The sequence below is a fragment of the Saimiri boliviensis genome, chromosome 3 (genome assembly GCF_048565385.1).
Source record: "Saimiri boliviensis isolate mSaiBol1 chromosome 3, mSaiBol1.pri, whole genome shotgun sequence".
NCBI lineage: Eukaryota > Metazoa > Chordata > Mammalia > Primates > Cebidae > Saimiri > Saimiri boliviensis.
Window position 1 is genome coordinate 114,067,719 of NC_133451.1, and position 24,218 is coordinate 114,091,936.

The window sequence follows — 24,218 nt, forward strand, 5'->3', positions numbered from 1 at the left end:
GTGTCCTCCTAAAATTCATATGTTGAAACCTAATCCTTATTGGCAGGGTATGAGGAAGTTGGGAACTTGGGAGATAATGAGGTCCTGAGGACTTCAGGAATGGGACTGGTGCCATTATGAAAAAGGAAGCTCCCTTGCCTCTGCCGCCACATGGAGACTCAGGGAGCACACAGCTGTGTCTGAACAAGGAAACACACCTTAGTAGATACTGAATTTCCTGGCACCTTGAAAGTGGACTACCAGCCTGTAGAACTATGAGATAAAAATTTCTATTGTTTGTAACTCATCCAATTTATGGCATTTTTTAGCAGCCTGATCTAAAACATGGGGCAAATAAATGCATGTTTTTGCCAAAGTCTTAGGGAATTAGAAATCACTCCCCTCAGATATTTATAACAAGAGTATACGGCTAGAATCTTCAATTCAATTTAATAAGCATGGAATACTTACTATGTGTCTGACATCATGCTTTGCTATTAATAATGTAAGATACAGACAATTCACTACTAAGTATATACAGTCTAGTAAGAAAGCAAAGCAATGGCTTTTATAATACTGTAACTTACACAATTTAATTAATATTAGCCAATTGCATATAAAATGTTTTTAAGGTTTTCTTAGTTTTAATTTTTTTTGAGAATGTTTTCTTCTATTTTTTTTTTATATTAGAGGCCAAAGATATACCCAAGCTTCGTTTCTGTATTAAGCTTGACTAAACATAGATAAACCTGAACTATTATTGAAGGCTGAAACCAAAGTATGTTATGGTTTATTAGGCTGTTACACTGATGAATTACATTTGAGTGTAAATCACTAAAGAATACCTGAAAATAAAACACAAACACTGTATGGGTACTAGAAAGAAGTAATTCTTCATTCACTGGGTTTTTATGCATTTGAGGGTATAATCATTCCCAAGAACTGCTATAATGAATTGCACAGTCTGGGTGGCTTAAAAGAACAGAATTGTAGACTTTCAGAGTTTTAGAGGTTAGGCATCCAAAATCAAGGTGTCCGCACACCCATGCTTCCTTTGAAGACTCTAAGAAAGAATCCTCCCCTACTTCTTTCAACTTCTGGTTGTCCAGACATTCTTTGGCTTGTACTTACATCATTTTACCTCAGTTTTCATGTGGATTTCTGTCTTCTGTGTCTCTGTGAGGCTCAGGTGATCCTCCCATCTCAGTCTCTTTGGTAGCTGGGACTACAGGTGTGTGCCACCATGCCTGGCTAACTTTTTTGTATTTTTTGTGGAGACCGGATCTCCCTATGCTGCTGAGCCTGGTCTCAAACTTCTGGGCTCAAATGATCCTCCTGCCTTAGCCTCTCAAAGTGTTGAGATTTCAGGTGTGAGTCAGTTTCCCACCTCTGTGTGTCCTTTCATCTTATAGGAATCCCATCTTTGGATTTAGAGCTGCTCTAATTCAGAATGATATCATCTTAATTATATGCCAAAGACCACATTTCCAAATAAGGTCACATTCTGAGCTTCTTGGTGGACATGAATTTTGGGGGCACACTTTCCAACTTACTACAGAGGAAAAGAGTACAAGAATGTCAAAAGTGCTTCTCTTTGCTGTCTTGAATTTTTTTTTCCTTTCCCATTCCTTAGTGGGTTTAGATTAGCTAGAATTGAGCATTCATGCCTTCACACTCCTATTCTTTAAAGATATTTTATCTGCCAAAACTGACTTATGTTTCTTTTCTCCCAAGAGTCTCACATTATGGGAAGTGCTAGTAAGACAGCCATAGAATTTTGAATGTTTGCTGTTCAATCATAGGGGAAATTAAAATTTAGTTTTTATGCTTTAATTTCAGAATTTTAAAAACTAGAGGCAATAATTATGGAGACTGCTGTACAATAGGTATAGCACTCAAAATGTAGTTATAAACCTCCTGGTGGTAAATTAAGTATCTTAGAGTATTCTAGTTATTAGTTATGATAAACTTTATGTGAGTATGGTCTGTTGCCTCTGTTTCCCTTTAAAATTTAAACTTATGAACTATTTTTAATGTAAAAGAGAAATGATATAGGTGAACTTGATGATTATCAACTCAGCTTATTTATAATTTATTTTGAAAATTATCTTTGGCTTTCAGTTTTAGGCAGCAAAACTGATACCTATAAATACAAAAGTGATACCACAAGTATTTTTAAAGCTATTTTAAAAATAGTTTTAAAAAATAAGTATATTTTAATAAACACATGGCATATTTATCTATAAGAATGAACAGATGTCTAGGCCAGGAATTTCAAGAAGGTCGTCATCATCTTTCAAGGCAATAAATGATATACTGGAGTCTAAAGTGTTATGTGCCCAAGGAGTGATGGATGAGATCCTTTTCCAAGAACAGCTATTGGTTAGTTAGTTAGAGGAAAGCCCTTTGAGAGAAGTAGACTAAGGAGGCCACAGAGAAGAGAAGAGCCTCAGGTACACACTGTGTGCCTGTAATTCCACTTTGGGTCACTCCTGCCAGTAGTAGGGTCTATATGTGAACTGTAATGACATGGAATATAGTTTAAACCCATCTTTATGAACAGGCACCCTATAGAGATCCAGTCTGGTAATTAAGAGTGTTAAAGTGGTTTATGTCTGTAGAGGTGCAGAATTGGAATGGGTTCTGAATCAGGGACTTCACCAATCAGATATTTTGTAATGTTTATAGATGAGTGTCATCTACTGAGATTTCTCATTCAGGCATAAAAGAATGTCCTCTTTTCCTCAGGTTGCACAGGAAGAGGAGAAAGAAGGGGTGATGATCTTACCTATGAAACTTAAATTCTTCATAATATGAATGGTCATTACATTTATGAAAAACTTTTGCCAGTTTAAAAATGTTTTAAGCCAGGCACGGTGGCTCATGTCTGTAATCTCAGCATTTGGGGAGTCCGAGACGGGAGGATAACCTGAGTCCAGGAGTTTGAGACCAACCTGGGTACAAAAAAATACAAGCAATTAACAAGGCATTACATACTTAGTGTCTCACACTTCTTTCAAAAACAAAAGTTACTTTGTTAACTTGTTTTCATACAAAATTAGAGTGTTCAGTATATTTGACAGTGGTCAGATTTCTGCTGTAGGTGAGGCTGTATGGTTTAAGCACAAAGTAAAGTATATATGCTGTACTGGGTGCCAGAAGATGTCAGTCCTCATCTGTGCTCAACTGCCAACTACTTGACTTGGGCTGGATGACAAAACCCTAACAGATGCCTCAAAGACCCTCAAAAGCAATAGTTTGAATTTTTTTTAGTTCTGAAGTTTTTCCATTATTTTTTTATTTAAACTGACATGTAATATCTGCTTTTTCAAGTGTCAATTAGTATTGACCAGAATTGTATTATTTGTCTACTATTACTTGGAAATTTTCCTGATGATGAAAATAAAACATTCCTTTTTCTGATCTGCTTTTTTAGTACTGCTGATTTGTTTAGCAGAATAGTAGCTTGGCATCATACTACTTTTAGGAGATTTTCCTTGAGTACTGTGTTAGGCTCTGTACCTGTAAGTTCTTTCATTGTTTTTCAGAAGCCTTTAAGTAAATTGAAAATAAAAAAAAATCCTGTGTGTGTGTGTATGTATATGTGTGTATGTGTGTGTGTGTGTGTGTGTGTGTGTGTGTGTGTTGATAGGCTATTAACATCGTATCTTCCTTGTTTCCAGTACTAATAATTGCTAATTTATCTATATTTTGAACTATTGGCCAGTTACTCTGAGTTAAAGAAAAAACTAATCTCAATATGGATGTCTAAAATAAATGACTTAAAACAAAGATCAGTAATTCAATGACCATGAGATGATTTTAGGATCTTTTTTACTTAGCCAGAAGGGTCATCATCTGATTTTTAAAAGTTATGTTTGTTTTTGCATCTCCAATAGAAACATTATTTGTGATTAGTTTATTTTTATTCTTAAGTATGATAAACATCTGAATGTCTGCCTGAATGAATTTGAAAAACTAAAAGAAGCTGAGATTTCATATCTCTGTTTTTAGTGTTAATCTCTGCTGTCATATGCCCCAATTTCATAATTTTATGGTAATAAAATTAAAGCATTAATTGCTACATTTTTAGTTCACCAAATTCATATTTCATATATTAAATTTCAGAAGAGTTATATAACTCTAGATAGAGAAGGACTTAGCCAAGATCATGAGGAAATGAAGACCCAAAGAAGTCAAGAGATTTAGGTTGGGCGGGGTGGCTGACGCTTGTAATCCCAGCACTTTGGAAGGCTGAGGCCGATGGATCAGTTGAGGCCAGGAGTTCAAGACCAGCTTGGCCAACGTGGCAAAACCCTGTTGTCTCTACTAAAAATACAAAAAATTAGCCCAGCATATTGGCACTCTCCTGCAGTCCCAGCTATTCAGGAGGCTGAGGTAGAAGAACCCCTTGAACCCTGGAGGCAGAGGTTGCAGTAAGCCAAGATCATACCACTGCACTCCAGCCCGAGTGACAGAGCATGATTCCATTTAAAACATACCAAAAAAAGTCAAGAAATTTGACTACAGATGTAGGTTGATACTGGTAAAAAGAGAACTAGAAGGCAGCTTTCTGGATTCTTACCCAGTATTCTCTCCATTATACCAATAGATGGTTAAAATAATGGTATCTGCTTTAGAGAAATTAAAGTAGCTTTCTAGTCTGTGTGATAACTATGTAAAATTCTGTTTTATAACATAAATACAAAGAATGATTTTAATAATATTTTTTGTTCTGTTGTCTCAGATATCCCAGGACATCTGGAAGAGTTCCTATGAATTTTAATTTTTTAATTATAAAATATCCAGCAGGGACAGGGCCATTTTTAGAAATGAGTAATAGAATCAGAGAGAAAGAATCTCAAGTGACTATGAATGTTGACTTCTCTCTTGGGTAAGGTCATCATTAAAAAAAGTATGGAAGCGTTTTAAATGCTGTAGTAACTGGCTTCATGCTGGGTCCCTAAAGTCATTTATCTGTTTGCACTGTCCTAAGCAAGTCATTTATTAACTGGTGATAGTAATATGTAAGTGTTTTGTTGTAAATTTGATGACCAAAAACTATAGTAAACAGAGAAAGGCAACTATAGTAAACAGAGAAAGGCAACCCCTAATTTATGTAAATCTGTATTTTAAAAGTCTGTCTATACTCAGAAAGTATTTCCTCACAGTACCTTAGTTTCCCAGGGAAATCCACACATTCTTCTTAACCCACAGTTTAACATATGAATAAAAAGAAGGAGGGTCCTGAAATTCTTGTTCTCAGTTCTAGGTCTGAATGCCAAGAACACAGCTCCTTTGGTTAAACATCTGGACTTCAACCTGACCACTTGCACTAGACCATAGAATAGGATATATGTTGATAATAATTTCAAAATGGGGAAAGGAAAGGGAAAAACATGTATTAACAGCTGCTAAGAGGAGAGGAAAGGGTCAGATCCTTGGTTACTGTTTGCCGGAAGTGAAAATAAAACGAATTTTAAGGACCCCCATGCTTTTGAGCCCCTGCAGACACCAAACTAGGATTTACCATAGGCAATTTGTGTTGGTTAGGGTGTATTCATGATGTAGAAAGCTTTAAAACTTTTCACCATGGGAATGTGGATATAGGTCTGTTTTGAGACCTTCTCAAAGTTGTAAGTCATAAGAGAACTAGCAATAGAATTTACCACATCTCTCAATGTGAATACAATTATATTTGCCTTGAATTGTATTTGCATTGTTTCTCTGCCTATTTTCTTGTGGAAATTTTAATGAGCAGTGAAATGACCAAAAGCTGAACAGCCAAGGGGAGGAAAATAAAGATAATCTAAAACATGTTTAATTATCCTCAGCATAATAAAAACTTCACTGTAATAGGGATAATGCAAGAGCATTCAGATTATCTGAAAACATTTAAAAATGGCCTTCTAGTATTAGGAGTGTAAGTATGCCACTGTGAATGTGTCCATATCATGAACTTTCTTAAACAGTCATGTGCTACCTAACGACATGGATACAGTTAAGAAATCTCATTGAAAGGTGATGTCATTGTAATGCTATGATCACAGAATGTACTTAGACAAACTAAGGTGGTATATAGCCTGCTACATTATTAGGCTATGTGATATAGCCTGTTGCTCCTAGGCTGCAAACCTATACAACAGGTTACTCTGCTGAATACTGTAGGCAGTTGTAGCACAGTGTTATGTATTGGTATATATAAGCAGAAAAGATACAGCAAAAATGTAGTATTACAACCATACGAGACCAATGTTATCATATATGTGGTTTATCATTGAAATGTTATGTAGCACATGCCTGTGTGTGTGTGTGTAAGTATATGTTTATAAGTATGACATGTATAAGTGTTATTACTTATAAAGTAATTATGTCATAAAATAGATATATCATGAAATAGTGTACTTAAGAAATAATTCTAGGTGAATAGATTAAGCACTGTTCCTTATGCTATCACAGTGCATCGTATGTCTTAGTCACCTGTTTTCTTAAAAATTGTATTCAGATGTCAACTTTTATCTTAAAATCTCATTAAATCATCTTATAAATGAAGACAACTAAGATGGTGTCATTTCATTTTAGTGAGATACGTGTCTCTGGACTCTCCCTCTTTGTCACTATTTCCAATTAGAATTTCTCTAAAAGTTAAAAGAGTAGTTCATTTTAATTACTAAAGATACCCAAAGGGAAATTTGTTGAGTGGACTCTTGAATTTCAGGAGATTTTTGTTTTGTGAGTAAATTATAGAGTAGAGGCTATAAATTAGTTCTCTATTCTTTTTAGCACCTTGACCTTTTTATGTTATTCTGCCTAAATGTAACTGTAACTGCCTAAATGTAAATGTAAATGTAACTGTAACTGCCTAAATGTAACTGTAACTTGTTTTTCTTAGACATAATTATGGCTACTAATATGCTGCTAAGTGTAACTTTGTCCCCATTCCATCTGTAGGTGTTCTTTTTTAAATTATTCTGTGTACATTTTGTGACTGAATATATTATTTTCTAGGCATTTTGATTTTTACTGTTTAAAACTTTCTAGGTTTAATTCATTGATAAGAGAAAATGTGGGATTTATTGGGGTTTTCTTTGCCTCTTACGTAGCGATCTTCAAACTTTTTGCTTACATACTCACTAAAAGAATTTTGATAAACTCAATACTGTCCCACAAATTTTAAAGTTGAAATCAAATACTTTTCATCACAAGTACAAATAATTGCAAAGGATTAATTTCCAGTGTATGACAAATACTGACATTTTAAATAAATTGTTAGATCACAATTTTTTTTTCTTTTTAAGAGATAGAATCTTGATCTGTTGCCTAGACTGGAGTGCAGTGGCACAATCACAGCTCATTACAGCTTTGACCTCCTGGGATCAAAGCCTTGATCCTTTCTCCTCAGCCTCCCAAGTAGCTAGGACTAAAGGTGCATGCCATCAAGCCTGGCTAATTGTATCATTTTGTTGTCATTGTGGAGGTAGAGTCTTGCTACATTGTTCAGGCTGGTCTAGAGCTGCTGGCCTCTCTATATCATGATTATTTAATGTCCACTAATAATAAATACTGTATGTTCTGCCAATCAGATGCTCACCATCAGGTATTTATTAATAATTTAAGAAACCCCTCAACATTAGAATATTTATTTTACATTATTTATTCTCTTTGAAATTTGTATTTTCATTCCACATTTCCTGGAATATTTTATTTTAATATACCTTTATTCTTGAAATTCCTTTATTGTTCAACTTATTGTACTCTTCTGCAGCAAACACAGCTATATATATATATTTGAAAAATATCTATGGCTACAAGGTCCTAAGAGATAGAAACAAATGATCTTCTTTGAATTTCAGAAACAAATGATCTTTGAGTTTCAAGTGCTGTTATAATCTGTACAGACTTGTTCCAAAACCAAATATGTACACTCTAGTAAAAAATTATTGTCTAGAAAAATTGCAATTGTGGCCAGGCACTGTGGCTCAATACTTTTGGAGGCTGAGGTGGGAGGATTGTTTAAGGCCAGGGGTTTGGGCTACATATGAGACCCTGTCTCCACAAAAAATAAGAATATTAGCCAGGCATATTGGCATCACCTGTAGTCCCAGCTACTCAGGAGGCTAAGGCAGTGGAGGATAGCTTGAACTCAGGAGTTCAAGGTTGCAGTGAGCTATGATTATCCCACTGCACTCTGGCTTGGGCCACAAAGCGAGACCCTGTCTTCAAAAATAATTTTAAATATAAATAAAATTGTATTGGAAATGTATCTCATAATGAGATGAGGTGGTAATTGTAATTGTTCATGGCTCTTTGATTTGCTGCTATAGAATGAACATTGCTTCATGATAAGTTTCTAGATAGTGGTCCTTTTTTAAAGAGTGAAGATAAGAAAAGAAGCTCTTCTGTAGGTACTACTTCAGGCAGATCAATATAAGGGCCTGAAATGAATTCCTTTGCAACTAACTGCTCAGGATTGTGAGAAATTTTTTACTCACAGGGTTACAGATACCACAGCTAGAAGGTAACTGGTCTAATAGATGATACGTTTTCATGAATGATCATATTATGATTATTAATGTACTTAAAAGTATTATTTGTAGGTATCAGCATTAGCTCTGTATCCATTACACCATATTTAAATTTATGATTTAGATGAGTGAGTGTAATTCAGCTGGGACAATCTTTAGCATTGCGATTGGGATAATTCCTCTTTTTGAGAAACTGTCTCTTACATTGTAGGGACATGACTTAGTTTAAGTATCCTTAGAGGCTAACAGGCACTCTGGCAACTCAGGAACCTCACACTCCACTTGTAAACATTCTCAGGCAAGGAGAACTGTCCCAAATCGAAAATCACTGAGAAAAATCCTGAACATGATTTTTCAGCCTTTCTGCTTCTTCAGAGGTTTAAAAGACCTGTTGAGCTGTTGGAAAGTTTTCCACTGTTGTGTTGTTTCTGTTCTTTGTGTATTTCTTACTGTTTTGCTTTATTGATACATAAGAGTTCATGCTTATTATATTTTCATTGTAGACTGTAACCTTAATACATATCCTTTTTTATCTGAGTGAATGCTTTTTCCTATGATAATTCTATATTAGTTGATGTTAATATTGTATCCCCTGCTTTCTTTTTAATTGAACTTGCCTGGTTTATGTGTGCCCCTAGCTCTACGTTTAACCTTCCCACTATTGCTGCTTCCTAATGCTGTTGTCCTCTTGTGCATAATGGTTGCAAATCACATTGTCCCATCTCTCTGGGATCTACTCCCATCTACACACTTCAGCTCTTCCGAAGAGTTGGTGTTAGTCATGCTTCATTAAAATTTCCCCTATATAAGTCCTCTGAACTGCAAGGGCTTCTAAAGATGGGCAGTGCACATTTATTGGAGGTACTTTCTTTCCACTAGTCACAACTACAGTGGATCTAGCAGAAAATACTCACCATTTTTAGAATAGGAGGGCTCCTTTTGTGGTAGGTTATCTTCTGGTTTGATATTTTTAGTCATTTCGGTTCATATTAGGAGAAGGGAAAACTGTTAGATGCTTATGCTTAAGTTACCATCTTATTTGAAAGTTAATTATTCCTTTTTAATTATTTCTTTTCTAATGTATCAGTGATTATCAAATTACGTATTATGTATGCTTATGCTTAAGTTGCCATTTTAAAGTTTATTATTGTTAAATTATTCCTTTTCTAATGTATTGGTAATTAACGAATTTTGTAAATACAAAACTGAACATGGAATGGAGGATAGGTATGTCTAGTATTAGTGTATGTTACTTATTTAAAACTGGTCAGTACTTTTTTCTAGGTTTTGTGAAAGTTTAATTATTCAACAGAATGACTTGATGGAAACTGTAGTGAACAAATCATATCATTGACGATAGGGGGTGTGTTTTTATATGCCTAATGTTAAACTGGAATGCTGTAATACTAGAGGAAATTTAGAAAGCATTTTGTAGCTCTTAAAAGATTGATACTTCAGTAGCTTGTATTATTAGAAACCGTATCATCTATCTACATACATATACATACTTCTTTATTCAGTTCATAAATTTAACTTGTGAAAATGACAAGTAGTAGCAAGCTCACACTCGGGATTTAATCTTCACTGACTAATTCATCAGACGTTTTACCTTTTTGTAGTCACAGATGGTTTTAATGTCTGTCTCTATTGAACAATCACTCACATGTGTCCATCTTCGTCTTTATTGGATAAATAATAATTCAGTATCCCTCAAGTGACTATGATAATTGGATTTCAAAAGATAATTCAAGCCTTGTAGGTACTATCGTATTCAAAATTTGATCTCTGCGTTCCAGTCTCTCGTACATTTGAATATTTTCCAGCTTAAGTAAAGTATATGGATGGTAGTATTTTGTGTAAATTACTTAGAATAGATTTTGTAGAGAAGCCCTAAGTGTAACCTCTTTGCTTTTTAAAAATGGCATTTGCCATTCCAAAGTAAGTCCCTGGTGGTATTACTTGACTCATTCCAAAATGACCTACACTTGATTAAGTGAAGTTCATCTAATAGCTGAAACTCCCCAGAGATTTTTAGTGGGTGTTTAAAATGAATGTCTATATTTAAACCCATTTTAGTCTATAGCCAACCTTTACTTTTCCTCTATATCCAGAGGTAGAAAACAGATATTTTTCTTTTTTTCAGCTCTAGTTGGTAAAACCAGACAGATGTTGTGGCAGTGGTTGTGTGTATGACTTGGTTGTGTGTATGACTTTAACTGTTTGGGATTGAAGAGAAGGAAAACCTGATAGCATATTAAAGTAAAATATGTAAGACAGGCTCAATGATTTCTTTGATACTAGAGGAATGTATATTTTTATTTTCTATTTTTTGAAGAGTTAAAAAATGTTTACTTTCAAAGAGTGGTATTAAGAGCATAAAATTTCAGCAGCCCATTATGTTTTTTCAAGATTGATGTAAACTATATCCAGAAACATACATGTATGTATATGTATGTATATATTATATTTGGAGACACATACATTTCATTTCTCATGTTTTTATTGCTCTGATTTAATACTCTGAATTTCCTCACGCTTTCTTTAAGAGCTTCTATATCAACTGCAGAAGTGAACTTTCAGGTCTGACAGTGAGCTGAACGATACTTCCAAGGATAAAGTACACGGTCTTGAAGATCAGCTGCTGTAAATGTTATAAGAACTTATTATCGATGGGAGAAACTGAAGAATACTAGCTCTCCTGTTGTCTCACAGGAAGTCATTACTAACATTGGTTTTGACACATGATTGAATCTTCAAAAAGGTTATTAATATCCACTTCTTAAAGTTTAATCTCTTTCATGTAGACACTATTTCTAATGCCACATTTTGAATATCAAAACTCATGAGTTCATTCATATGTGTGTTCAGTGTAAGATATAGGGAAAATACATTAGCAAAGTTTATTTTTTATGTTTCTGATTATGAAGTACACTTAATTTTGGGGCAGTAAAACCATTAACATGGTAGTCTCGGTCACTTTTCTTCATTACTTACATTAAAAAAAATTTAATATATACTGCACAAAAGTGAACTTATGGTTGAAATTAATTATTTTGCCAAAATTTGTTTAAAGAGGGACCAAAATTGTTCTTGATGTGTCTTTGCTCTTACAGTTGCTCATTCTTATTTCATTTCCTTTCATTAATCTTCCTTTGCTTTCTGGATTTGATGGGCAACTGATTTCAAATGTTACTTCTCAATGACTAGTTATAAATAAATTAGCAGCTATAAAGCTATAGTGTTCTTATTAATTTCTTAATTCTGAAAAATTTCACCAGAAAATAATGTTTGTCAAAAACAGGCCAGTTCTACTTCTAACCTCAATTGGAATTAGTCTGTGTTCAACACTGTTTGTCAGGTTCTCCAAACCAGAGGACAGCCTCTATTTATAGTAGAATAAAGATGAGGCAGAACTATTTTCGTGAGATGTTTTTTACTTCAAATATTTCTTTCAAGGATTGTGCCGCAGTTAATATTTTAATTTGTTTTTAGTAGTGACCTTGTCTGATGTGCTTATTGGTATAGTTGCTAGGGGCAGCACTTTTCAGTGTCCATTTTCTTCAAAATCTTCGATTTGATCAAAACCTTTAAGCACTTTACAGTCTAGAACCCAACTAGATAGTTGTATAGGGATTGTGTTACCTTGTAGGTAGAAAGAGCTCTATACGAACATCCTAGCTGACAATTTTCTGAGTTTCTACCCTGGAGGAAGTGTGAAGACACTGTTTTCGACCTTTTGCCAAAATCAGCCTTCAACCTTTATTGAGATCCAAGACGCTTTGTTAGCAGGCATTGTTTACACCATGTAAAAACAAACAATAAACAAAAATACTAAGCCTAAATTTAGTTTGTATGATCACAGAGTTTCTAAAGGTTAAAAACTTTCAGAATGGGTCTGCATAGGGCCTTTCCACCGGCCTCTTGAATCCCTCCTCCTGTGACTTTTTTGTCAGGCTTACAATGTCTTATCTTTCTTTAGTTCTTGATTGTACTCTATGATTTTCTCCTAAGGCAAGCTGTGTGATTAAATTACCTATGTTTCCAGGATTATACTTTTCTTTATATAGCACAAGCTATTTAATAAGTTGTGTATCTGAGATGCAACAAACCACATCTGAGATACACAGATAAACAGTTCCTCTACTTTATTTTTTAATAATCATAAATATAATCATACTTTATGTCTTTAAATCCTATTTCTAGTTATAGAAAATGAATATTGAAAAACAAAGCAAAAAATAATGAATACAATTATGCAGATGCTCTGGAAAATTCCTGGAGAGAACCTGTGACCAATTTGATACAAAGCAGAACAAATGTTAATTTAGTTATAGATTTTATATACTTCTACATCATACCAGTTGTCAGTTTTATACATAGTTAGAACTGCTTCAAATGTAAAATGTCTTCCATGAACAAGTCTGAATATTAATTTAGCTTACTTGTTTCTGTGGAACTTTTGCAGTTTTCTTTAGAATTTTGAATTTTAAAAAAGCATTAAAAGTAACTTTTGTAATTGAGGTAATAAGCCTCATTTGTAGAGTTGAAAATATTATTTTCACAGTATTCTCAATCTTCACAAATAAACACTAAAAATAGCCAGTCCACTAAAATTAAAGAAGTAGTCAAATTTTTTCTAATGTCATGTGAAAATTTATTGAATATTTTATTTTTTGAACTACTAGTGCTATTTTAGTTTCAATTAACATATTTAATGGTTGATGTACAGTGTTTTGCTATTATTCATTCTGTGTATATCATTCTTGTAACATTTTTAGGAAATAAAATTTGAGTTTCATATATGGAGTTTCTTTTTTAATAATTAATCTTCTGTAAAGAAGTGTAACATATGGTGTAAATTTTTGCTGTTCTGTTTTTCAGGATTTTTTTTACAGCCCTCACCATGAGTCTTCCTAATCAGAGGCTTTCATCTTTGTTCAGTGACTTGACTCTTTGCCACTAGAGGGCAGTAAAAAAATTGATATGTTAATAAATGTAACATTGTAGCATTTTTTTTTAGGCTTTCATACTATTGTTCTAGAATATCAACCGTGGACAGTTTATCTAGATGTCTGCACCTCAACCAGAAATGAAATACACAAACTTGGGTAAATTTATCTTCAAATCTTTATGGATTATAATTAAATTTTTTGTGGGTTGTGTTAAAACTAGTTGTGATATATAGATAAAATATGATTTAATCTTGCAGAGTTTCTAGAAATTTATGGTTTTAAGGTACTCCTTTTGTTTTATTAGGGTGGTAATTATTTTAGGAATGGAAGACTTTTATGATGGGTGGTTGTTGGCTAACTTTTATTGGATAGATTCTTTATTTGGTACATTTTATTTACTAGTATTTATTACTTGAGGCAATGTTTGTCTTTTAAAATGTTTTCCAATTTTGTTGAAAATTGTAATTGGAAACTAAAAGGTTCAGGCTGTAAAATAATTTGGAACTCACTGCTTGTCATGGTTTTCCGTAACAATATATTAAATGTTCAGTTTAGTTTCCTGTTAGACACAAAATACACTTTTTTAGCTTAGCAAGTTAAAAGTCTGTACTTTTCAGAAATGGATAGAAGTACTGAGGGATAGAAATGTTAAAATTTTCTAATGATACTGTACACATTTATCATTTATTTAGTTCTGTGATGAAATACGAAAGACCACTCTTATGGATTAGTCAGGCGAGGTTTTATATTATTTTAACTTACCTTTTATTTTATTTTAATATAAATAAATTCGTGAATTTGACAATTATAAATATATTTATCATAGTCCATCATCCCTGAACACAGCAGCCTAAACTCAGGCTTATGAATCCTTAATTACTAAATTGGAAAGTGTAGTATCTTGTAAAAAAGCAAGGCTTATGATATGGAATGTGCAATTTTGAAGAAATGAGGAATGCCATTTGTTTTTATTAAGCTGGGATTTGAGTGTTTGAAGAAAGCATTGAGGGAGGCATTTCTTTAGAAGTGAAGTAATAATCCTCATTTGTAGTGTTGAAAATATTATTTTTGCAGTACTCCCATTTTTTATGAATAACCATAGGATCTGCTGATTGGTTTTTGTCATTTTCCATTCTCTACAGAATTCTACATAACTTCAAAATTAGAAGTAGACATTTTCATCTCTTAAGGGGGTATGATTTTCTTGTGAGGGAAATCCCAATATTTATTGATTTAGGATTTCTGATATATAAGAACCTTTTTTATGATATTGATACTCTGTAAAAATAAGTGAACAGATGGAATTATAAAAAGTCTTTTCCCCTGAAGTTTTGGCTTCACATTTAGAAAATAAATGTATATAGAAAAGACAAAAGTGAGGAATAGTGGTGTTTATTTTTTTGAGATAGAGTTTCACTCTTGTAGTCTAGGCTGGAGTGCAATGGTGCCATCTCGGCTCACCTCAACCTCTGCTTCCTGGGTTCAAGCAATTCTTCTGCATCAGCCTCCCAAGTAGCTGGGATTACAGACATGTGCCACCATGCCTGGATAATTTTGTAGTTTTAGTAAAGACCTGACTTCTCTATGTTGGTCAGACTGTCTTGAATTCCCGAGCTCTGATGATTTGCCCACATTGGCCTCCCAAAGTGCTGAGACTGTAAGAATGAGTCACCGTGCCAGGCCAGAATAGTGATTTTTAAAAGTAATCTATTAATATATTGCACTCTGCTTTGGGTATGATTGATAGCCACAGGAAGTATTTAAGTATATTTTCAAAAGTTGGATTAGCAGTTAATTATGTTTTGAGAATTACAATCTATATTATTACAGAATTTTAAAAGTGGTTTTCCAGACATCACATTTTTAATCTCTCTGAGCTGTGCAGAAGATTCACCTATTTTGGTCATGCTAAGCTTCCTTAGTGAAATTGGCACTAAAAATAAAACAGAACCAAATAATAATAATTTAACAAGTAAAATCTTGAGTGGAGTCCAGAATTTTACAATAATTTAACAAAATATCCTAAGTTTCACTCTTGGAGTCTTTCAAACTGAAGCTTTTTACAAACGTAGCTGCTGGAGGCTGTTGGGATTGTTAATTGCTAAAATACCCTAGAAACACAGCAGGCCAGTTTTCTAATGATATTTTTCAGAATCACAATTTTCTTTTGCCAAAGTGTGAAAGAATTATTTTTGAAATACAGTTTTTAAGTTTGCTTGTAGGCCTTAAGTAATTAATATATTAACACATTTGCTTTAAATTCATGTATGTGCATATACATTTAATTTTAAAAAGTATCTTAGTAAAGATGAAAAGTCAAAATTTGGTTCTAATTCTATTCAGAACTCTGTATCCTTGAAAATGTCAGTACTATTTAATGAGCAATTGGTTGTATCATTTTAATTTTTCATTTTTGTAAAATCAAAGCACATAGATAGTTCATGAAATTTTCTTAGGCTTCGTGTATTTTAACTCTGAATTTATATGGTGGATTTCAAGACAAAAAACAATTTTCTGTCAATGACTAAAGTATGGTTTTATTATGTCAAATCTAAACTGACATATTTTTAGAGAATTGTTTCAGGGAAGAGAGAATTGGGCATTTGATTTCAGGATGTACTGGGTCACTTTATGGATTTTGAAAGGCACAAGAAGTTGAGATAATTTCCTTTTTTTCCTGTTAAATACTAGTCTATTTGAAGAGTCGTTTTCATTTTTTAAAAAACATAATCCCCTTATCTGTTGCTTGGAGGTCAAAGTTGAGAAATTTCCTTTTGCCAAAGTAAATAATTGACAATTTATAACACAGACTCTGAAAAATAATTCGGAGAGAGGCCAAGAGAGTTTCTATAACAAGTTGTAAGTCGTAAAAAATACTTCTGTAACAAGTATTTTTTAAAGAAACAGACTGAAAACTAATTTCTAAATCAAGCTTTAAATGTTACAGTAAACAAGGAGTTAAAAAGAAATTCCAGATATAAACGTAAAATTTTCTTTATGTTGCAGTTCGTAGCAATAAAGAAGACACTTCATTTTCTCTTTTTCTTTACCTTGACTTTGCTGAAATTCTTATGAAATAAGTATAGCTGTTAACTGTTTTAAACAAACTTTTGTCCTTAAAGATTTATTATTCAGTAGGGTAAATCCTCAACTTTACACTTGCGTTGAGATTTTTTTTTTAATGATTGATTGTTCTTACTTTAAAATGCAATTATAATTTACTTCTAACAATAACTCAATGATACCTTGCTGTGTATCAAAATTTAAGAAGTGATATTTTTCTTTGTTACTTTCTTTCGTTCCTGGTTATCATAATGGGAAGCAAAATATGACAAACCAAAGAAGCACGTTTTTCTAGACAGTACACAACAACGAAGTAAATGCAGATACTGTATCTTAATTGAATATATTGAAATCCGTTGTTAAACTTATGCTTCAGTTTTTACCTATGAACCTAAAACAAAAGCCACCAATTATATATTGAATTATTATACAAATATAGATCTGTAACTTATAAAAATAATGTAAATTCAGCCAGGTGCGGTGGCTGAAGCCTGTAATCCCAGCACTTTGGGAGGTCAAGGCAGGTGGATCACGAGGTCAAGAGATCGAGACCATCCTGGTCAACATGGTGAAACCCTATCTCTACTAAAAATACAAAAAATTAGCTGGACATGGTGGCGCGTGCCTGTAATCCCAGCTACTCAGGAGGCTGAAGCAGTAGAATTGCCTGAACCCAGGAGGCGGAGGTTGCGGTGAGCCAAGATCGCGCCATTGCACTCCAGCCTGGGTGACAAGAGCAAACCTCCATCTCAAAAAAAAAAAAAATAATAATGTAAATTCAATGGTTTTCATTCAGACGTGCTGAACTAGAATCACTCATTGAAAAGTAGGTTTTGAAGGGTATCTCTTGTTTTACTATTAATATATTTGGCTTAAGTACAATAATGCTTTTCAGTTTATGGTTCCTTTTCTTTCAAAATAAGGATAAGGTAAACTTAGTTATTAATATGTTTATATTTATATTGTAGTTTTTTTGTATGCTTCTATTAACATAATATATACATTGATTATATTTGCGTTATAATAACATGGGAATAATGTAATGTGGAAGGTACCACCACTCTGATTTTAAAAAATTACCCGTCAGTCTAATCCTGCAAATACTGTTGTGGAATATATCAATATGATTAAATTTTGGTGTTGCAGAACAGAATCTTCACTGCACTGTAGGTTAGAATATAAGAAAAATTGAAAATAAAATGAGAAAATTTCTTTCTTAACCGTTTGCAATTTTAGTATAATTTTCATTGCTAACTTGTAAAAATGTCTACATATAGGCCTTATCTTGTACATGGCAAGATAACATTGTCTCTGACACATCTGCATTATTTGAGATGTATATATTCATGTCAGTTCTTTTCAGAAGTGACAAGTAGATATTACAAGTAGAAGTGACAAGTAGGGATATGACCTATTTTTATGACCTTCTCCCATAAGATGCCTTCTTTGTAACATATTACAGTGTACTTAAAAGAGGTCATTATATTAAAAAATTCTAAGGAAGCAGTTGAGTCTCGACCCTCAGTATATGAATTAATTTTGGATTTCAGATTCCTCTTGAAAGTCAGTATTTTTAGATTTGTTTTAGCTTTCTACATGTCATATACTTAAAGTTTTCATTGAAATTAAGAATATTACCCAAATTTTCATATTGCTTTAAGAATATTTACAGAAAAAGAAAAAGAACTTGTTTGTTCTTAGGTATTTTTTTCTTTACAGAGCATGTCACCACAATTTCATATTCAAGCTTTAAAGCATTAATGCATGTTTCATATGTGTTGCCAAAAATACAAAATTGTTTACTTGCTTTATCTAGTGATGAGATTTTTAGCTGGAGTAACAACATTGTGTTTGTTACTATGCCACATTATAAACATGTCTCTGCAGTGGAAGTAGTAGGTGGTTGGAATAAATAGTAGACATGCATTAGTGTGTGTATTTTTATGTAACAGTGCCATTTTCCAGAGCTATCATTTTATACTAGCACTTTATGCCATATTGAAGGACAGTTGCAAGCCAATGACTTGATGCCAGTTTGTAGTTACATAGATAATGTCATGAGCTGAAAGGATCAAGCAACTCAGTTTCTCAAGTATTAGGGTTATTTGACACCAGTTCTCTTATGTGTGATTTAACCATTTTTTCTAGAAATTAGAGATGGAACTACTAATAACAAAAGGAGCAATAGGTGATCCCATATGCCTTAACAATGAGGTACGACTAGAAAGGCATAGCAATATAACCGGGTGGTCAGTATATCCATTAGTAGGTCTGTGTATTAGTCTGTTCTCATACTGCTATAAAGAACTACCGGAAGCTGGGTAATTTATAAAGAAAAGAGGTTTAATTGGCTCACAGTTCCACAGGCTGTACAGGAAGCATCATTAGGGAGGCCTCAGGAGACTTACAATCATGGTGGAAGGCAAAGAAGAATGAGGCATGTCTTACATGGCTGGAGCAGGAGAAAGAGAGTGAAGGGAGAAGTGCTACACATTTTCAAACAACCAAATCGCATGAGAACTCGCTATCACAAGAACATTAAGGAAGAAATCCTCCTCATAAGCCAGTCACCTCCCATTAGACCCCTCCCCCAACACTAGGGATTACAGTTCTGCAAGAGATTTGTGTGGGAACACAAACATGAACCACATCAGCCTGTTACTTTTATGAGAGTGGGACTCATGCTATCTTACTATGAATTTACTTCTAGCATTTATCACAGTGCCCAACACACATACAGTAGAAAATAAGTGATGATACCAGCAAACATTAAGTGCTGGGTGCTGTTCTAAGTTCTCTGCATAGATTTGTGTATTTAATCCTTACACCAACCCTATAAAATCGGTACTATTTTTTTCACCCATTTTGCAAGAAACTGAAGTCAAAAAGAGATGAAGTAACTGGCCTTAGGTCATGCAGCTAGTCAGTTGTGGAGCTGGGATTTGAACCCAGGCAGTGTGGCTTAACAGTTAATGCTCCGAATCATTGCCATACTTCTTATGTGTATAGAGTGTACTATTACCATTGAATTTTATAGCTGTATTTTCTTGTTTTCCCTTTTACAACTGATAGAACAGTGGTAGTACTTTACCTCATTTGTTCTATGTGGTTATTTTTGATACATGGGGAAAACGAGAAAGTTTTAAAAGTTGGTTGATAATGAATGGCCCTTTGATTAGGATTAATTTTGAATTATTGTATGCCTACCCATGAGAATGTTTGTTAAAATTTTATATGTCAGGAAAGATTCGGGAAATATTAAAGAAATTAATGATAAAGAAAAGCTGTCATGTTATTTCCAAACTGGAGTAGCCATTTTAAAATGCATTAAAAGTTATGCAAAGTGGTCCTTGTTAGAGTTGCCGGTAGTTGTGTGATTTACTGTTAATGATCATGACAGCTACTTGAGTTGATACTATGTCTGAATTTTTTATAGAATTACAAAATTGGCTGCTTTTAAAAAAAATCCAGTACAGTTGAAAATAATGCAGATATTATCATTGGATATACAGTATCAAATTAAAAGTTCTCTAATGGCCACAGATACTCCATGCTTTAAGCCATGTTGTAAATTTTATGTTTCACTTTAACTTAGATATATAATATCTTTATTATAAATCTGTTTTTTCGTAGTTTTCTCTATTAATAATTCAAAAACTTTCAAGAAGACATTTTATCTTATACCTACTATAAATAAAGGTATACCATGTTCCTTGCAGGCACCAAAAAAATTGTGGTATGGTTTGTAAATCAGTATTTTCTGGTAATGGATGTGCAAATGGCTTTCAGAACCCTGTGCACATTTATATTTTTAGGAGCAACGTAAGTGTATATATAACATTTTCTCCATTCATTACAGATGCTCAGCAAAACTGCTGATATTGGACTTGTAAGAGTATTGACTGGTAAATTTTAAAAGTAAGAGTGACAGAGATCCCTTTGTCTAATGTCAACTTTATGGAAATGAGCTTTTCAGATGATTTCACAAACAATTTTCTTCAGACTCCAAGACAAAAGATATTATATATAAATTTAGCATCCTCATCCAATAACATGCAATTATACCCATTTTCTTTTCTTTTTTTCTTTCTTTTTTTTTTTCTCTGAGAGACATAGTCTCGGTCTATCACCAGGCTGGAGAGCAATGGCGGGATCCCTGCTCACTGCCATTTCTGTTTTCCAGTTTCAAGTAATTACAGTAGCTAATATTCCAGTAGCTGCTGTAGCTACTGTAATTCTCCTGCCTCAGCCTCCCGAGTAACTGGGACTACAGGCAGCACCGACATGCCCGGCTAAATTTTTTGTATTTTTTAGTAGAGACGGGGTTCGCCGTGTTGGTCAAGATGGTCTTGATCTCTTAACCTCATGGTCTGCCCACCTCAGCCTCCCAAAGTGCTGGGATTACAGGCGTGAGCCACCGCACCTGGCCCTTATACCCATTTTCAATACTGACCAAGCAGTTAATAAATTTAACCAGGTAACTATACATATATTTATTTCACTGGAGTCTCACTAAATGTTTCAATATTTGATACTTTGCTTTAGAAGTAAAAAGTGAACACAGAAGCAAAAATGTGTGATGGAATTTGGTATGACTTACCTTTGCGGGTTTCTGGAATTTGGTCTTGTAAACTAAAATCTAAAAAACCAAATACTTCAGTAACTTTTTTACTCAGCAAATGCTAGTGTTAAGTATACTCTGTGAGCCATGGAGATCCAGTACTGAGAAAGACAGGATCCCTATCCTCAAGTTGATGATAGTTGATTCATAAATGCAGTCAGGTAAACAGGAGATTGAAGAGTATGACACCAGTTAGCACAGTGTTAAGTTTAGGATTCAGTGGAAGCACAGAAGATGGGCAGCTAACCTGCCTTAGGGGACTCGATAGAGACTTACTGGAGGAAATCATACTTAAGCTGATAACCTGAGCAATGAAGAGGAGTTAAGCAGAGCTAGGGACCTGTGTGGTGTCAGTTTTGCAGAGTAGATAGCATGTCCACAGCTGGAGCCGGAAGACGGCGTGGGGGAACTGCACAAAGATAAAACCATCAGAGTCCAGGTGTGGAAGGACAGCCATAAAGGTGTAAGCCAAATTGAGATGTTTGGACTTTATCTAGAAGTTGATGGAAAGCCGCAGGAAGATTTGTAAGCATCCAGGCTTTTAAAAACCATTTTAAATAACATTTTTTAAAAATTGAGAAACATAAAGGTTCTACTTTGTTACCTTTCATTCTTAAGAAGTATTTTAATTCTGTGTGTGGGGGTGGTTCATCCCTATGGGGAATATTAGCTACTGTAATAAATAAACTTTAAATTATAGGGGAACTGGCTTGGTGACCACATCCCAGAGACACCTCCATTCTAGGAATGGGGAGCATGATTTTATTAATAGTTTACACCTGCTGATCACTGATACAACTAGTTACCTAAAATAGTCAATGCTATTCTCATATAATGAACAGTTACTTACAAAAAGAATTAAGCTGATCAAAGTAAATCAACAAAAATCTTGGTCATAGAAATTTTATGTAAGGGTCAGGATCACAAAAGCCATAGAAAAATGCAGAGTTAGAGCCCCCAGATGGGGCGCAGTGGCTCACGCTTGTAATCCCAGTATTTTGGGAGGCCAAGGCAGACAGATCACAAGGTCAGGAGTTTGAGACCAGCCTAGCCACTATGGTGAAACCTGGTCTCTACTAAAAATACAAAAAAAAAAAAATAATTAGTTGGGCATGGTGGCACATACTGCTTGTCCTAGCTACTCAAGAGGCTGAGACAGGAGAATTGCTTGAAGCTGGGAGGCGGAGGTTGCAGTGAACCAAGGTAGCGCCACTGTACTCCAGCGTGGACGACACAGCAAGACTCTGTCTCAAAAAAAAAAAAAAGAAAAATGAACCCCCATATGCTGCACTTTTATTGCAGGAGACCCCAAAGAGTTCCTGCCGGGACTGTGTCTTACCTTCTCAGCCAAGGGCATGAGAGTGATCTGGTTGTTTTCCAGACTTGTCTTACTGTAAAGGGCTAAGCTTAATATAGATAACCCTCTTTGTACGTTGCCTTGGACTTAAGGAAACTGAAATTTCTAAAATGGTTTTATAATAAATCTAGTCCCTTGGGCGTCTTCCAGATGGTGTTAGTTATTTCACCTAAAAGAGATCCAGTTCCTAGCAAAAGAAACAAAACAGAACATATCATTGTATTGCATGACAAGACCCTCTGTTTTCTCTTTTCTCTTCCTCTATGTAATCCATCTAGTACCACACCTCACTAACTTTGTTCCGAATGTAGCAATATTAAAGGAGCTCTACAGAGGACATTTCCTTTAACTCCCTAATTCCTGCACCTGTTTCTAGAATTTGTAGAGTCACTGGGATGTGGGATACAATGTAGAAGAGAAGCAGCTATCGCTGGCCCTTTTTATGGCTGCTGCAAACTAGTGTTGTAATATAGTTTCATGTTCCTCTCATCTGATAAAAAAGTTACCTGTATGAAGAGCCCCTAATAAAATGTAAAGTTCCTCTTAAGTGAAACTGATGATTATGATTCCTGTTATTTTGTGTATTTGTCTCTTTATCTTTACTTTGAATTACTGTAGGTAATGGATAAACTGTATTTAGCTATCACATATCAAGGTTGTGTAGATTACAAATTAAAATTTTTGGGGGGAAGGCAGAGTCACGCTCTGTCACCCTGGCTGGAGTACAGTGGCTCGATCTCAGGTCACTGGATCCTCCGCCTCCCAGGTTCAAGCAATTCTCCTGCCTCAGCTTCCTGGGTATCTGGGATTACAGGGACCTACCACCAAACGTGGCTAATTTTTTTTTTTTTTTATTTTTAGGAGAGAGGGGTTTCACCACATTGATCGGGCTGGTCTTGAACTCCTGACCTTGTGATCCACCTGCCTCGGCCTCCCAAAGTTCTGGAATTACAGGCATGAGTCCCTGTGCCTGGCCACAAATTAAAATTTTTGAAAAAGAATAATATAGAGAGTAATTTCATTTCATAATGCAAAATAATGTACATTTGGTAAGGGCAGTAGAATTAATAAAACTGGTTCTGGTTTCATTATTTGAAATCTTGGTTTATTAAGTATACCACTGAAAATAATTTTGATTGGCCTGTGCAGTTTAGTAAGTGCCCTTTTAATGCTAAGCATGCTGGCTGGATGTTCTTGTTTTACAAAACGTAAAATACGATTTTTCTCTACCCTCAAGGAGTTGAATGCAGGTATCATAGTCACATGATAGATGCTTGCTGATCTCTTTAAAATGAGATCTAAATGAAATTTAAGGGATTTATTGAAACATTTATTCTCAGGTCTAGTGGGTGAACATAGTAGATATCCCATAAATATTTATTAAATGCAGTGAAGCAGTTTTGTAGTGCAAACAAAGCTTTTACATGGTTGGGCAAAATATATCAGGAGTTCTAGAATATGGTGGGTTAAAATAGGAAATTACGTATGGCAATAATGTTTTCAGCCAGGTTTGCAAGAAGTAGAGATAAGCATTTGTACAGATGATGAGGAAGTGAGTATATTTGGGATAAGATGGCAGAAGCAAGGACATAAAAATAATGATTAATTGCTTCCAGGTGATGACAAACAGATCGGAAACACGTGGATAATGATGGGCAAGACTGTGTTGACAAGTACAAAGGAATGGGATTTGCCACTTGAAGGAGGTCATTGTTGAAACA

At 34.4% G+C, this 24,218-nt stretch overlaps 1 protein-coding gene across 19 annotated transcripts in view; it reads left to right on the forward strand.

Moving 5' to 3' along the window:
* The window catches only part of TENM3 (teneurin transmembrane protein 3), a 2,726,163-nt gene that overhangs the window by 2,384,161 nt on the left and 317,784 nt on the right, over positions 1-24,218 (forward strand). The window lies entirely within an intron of this gene.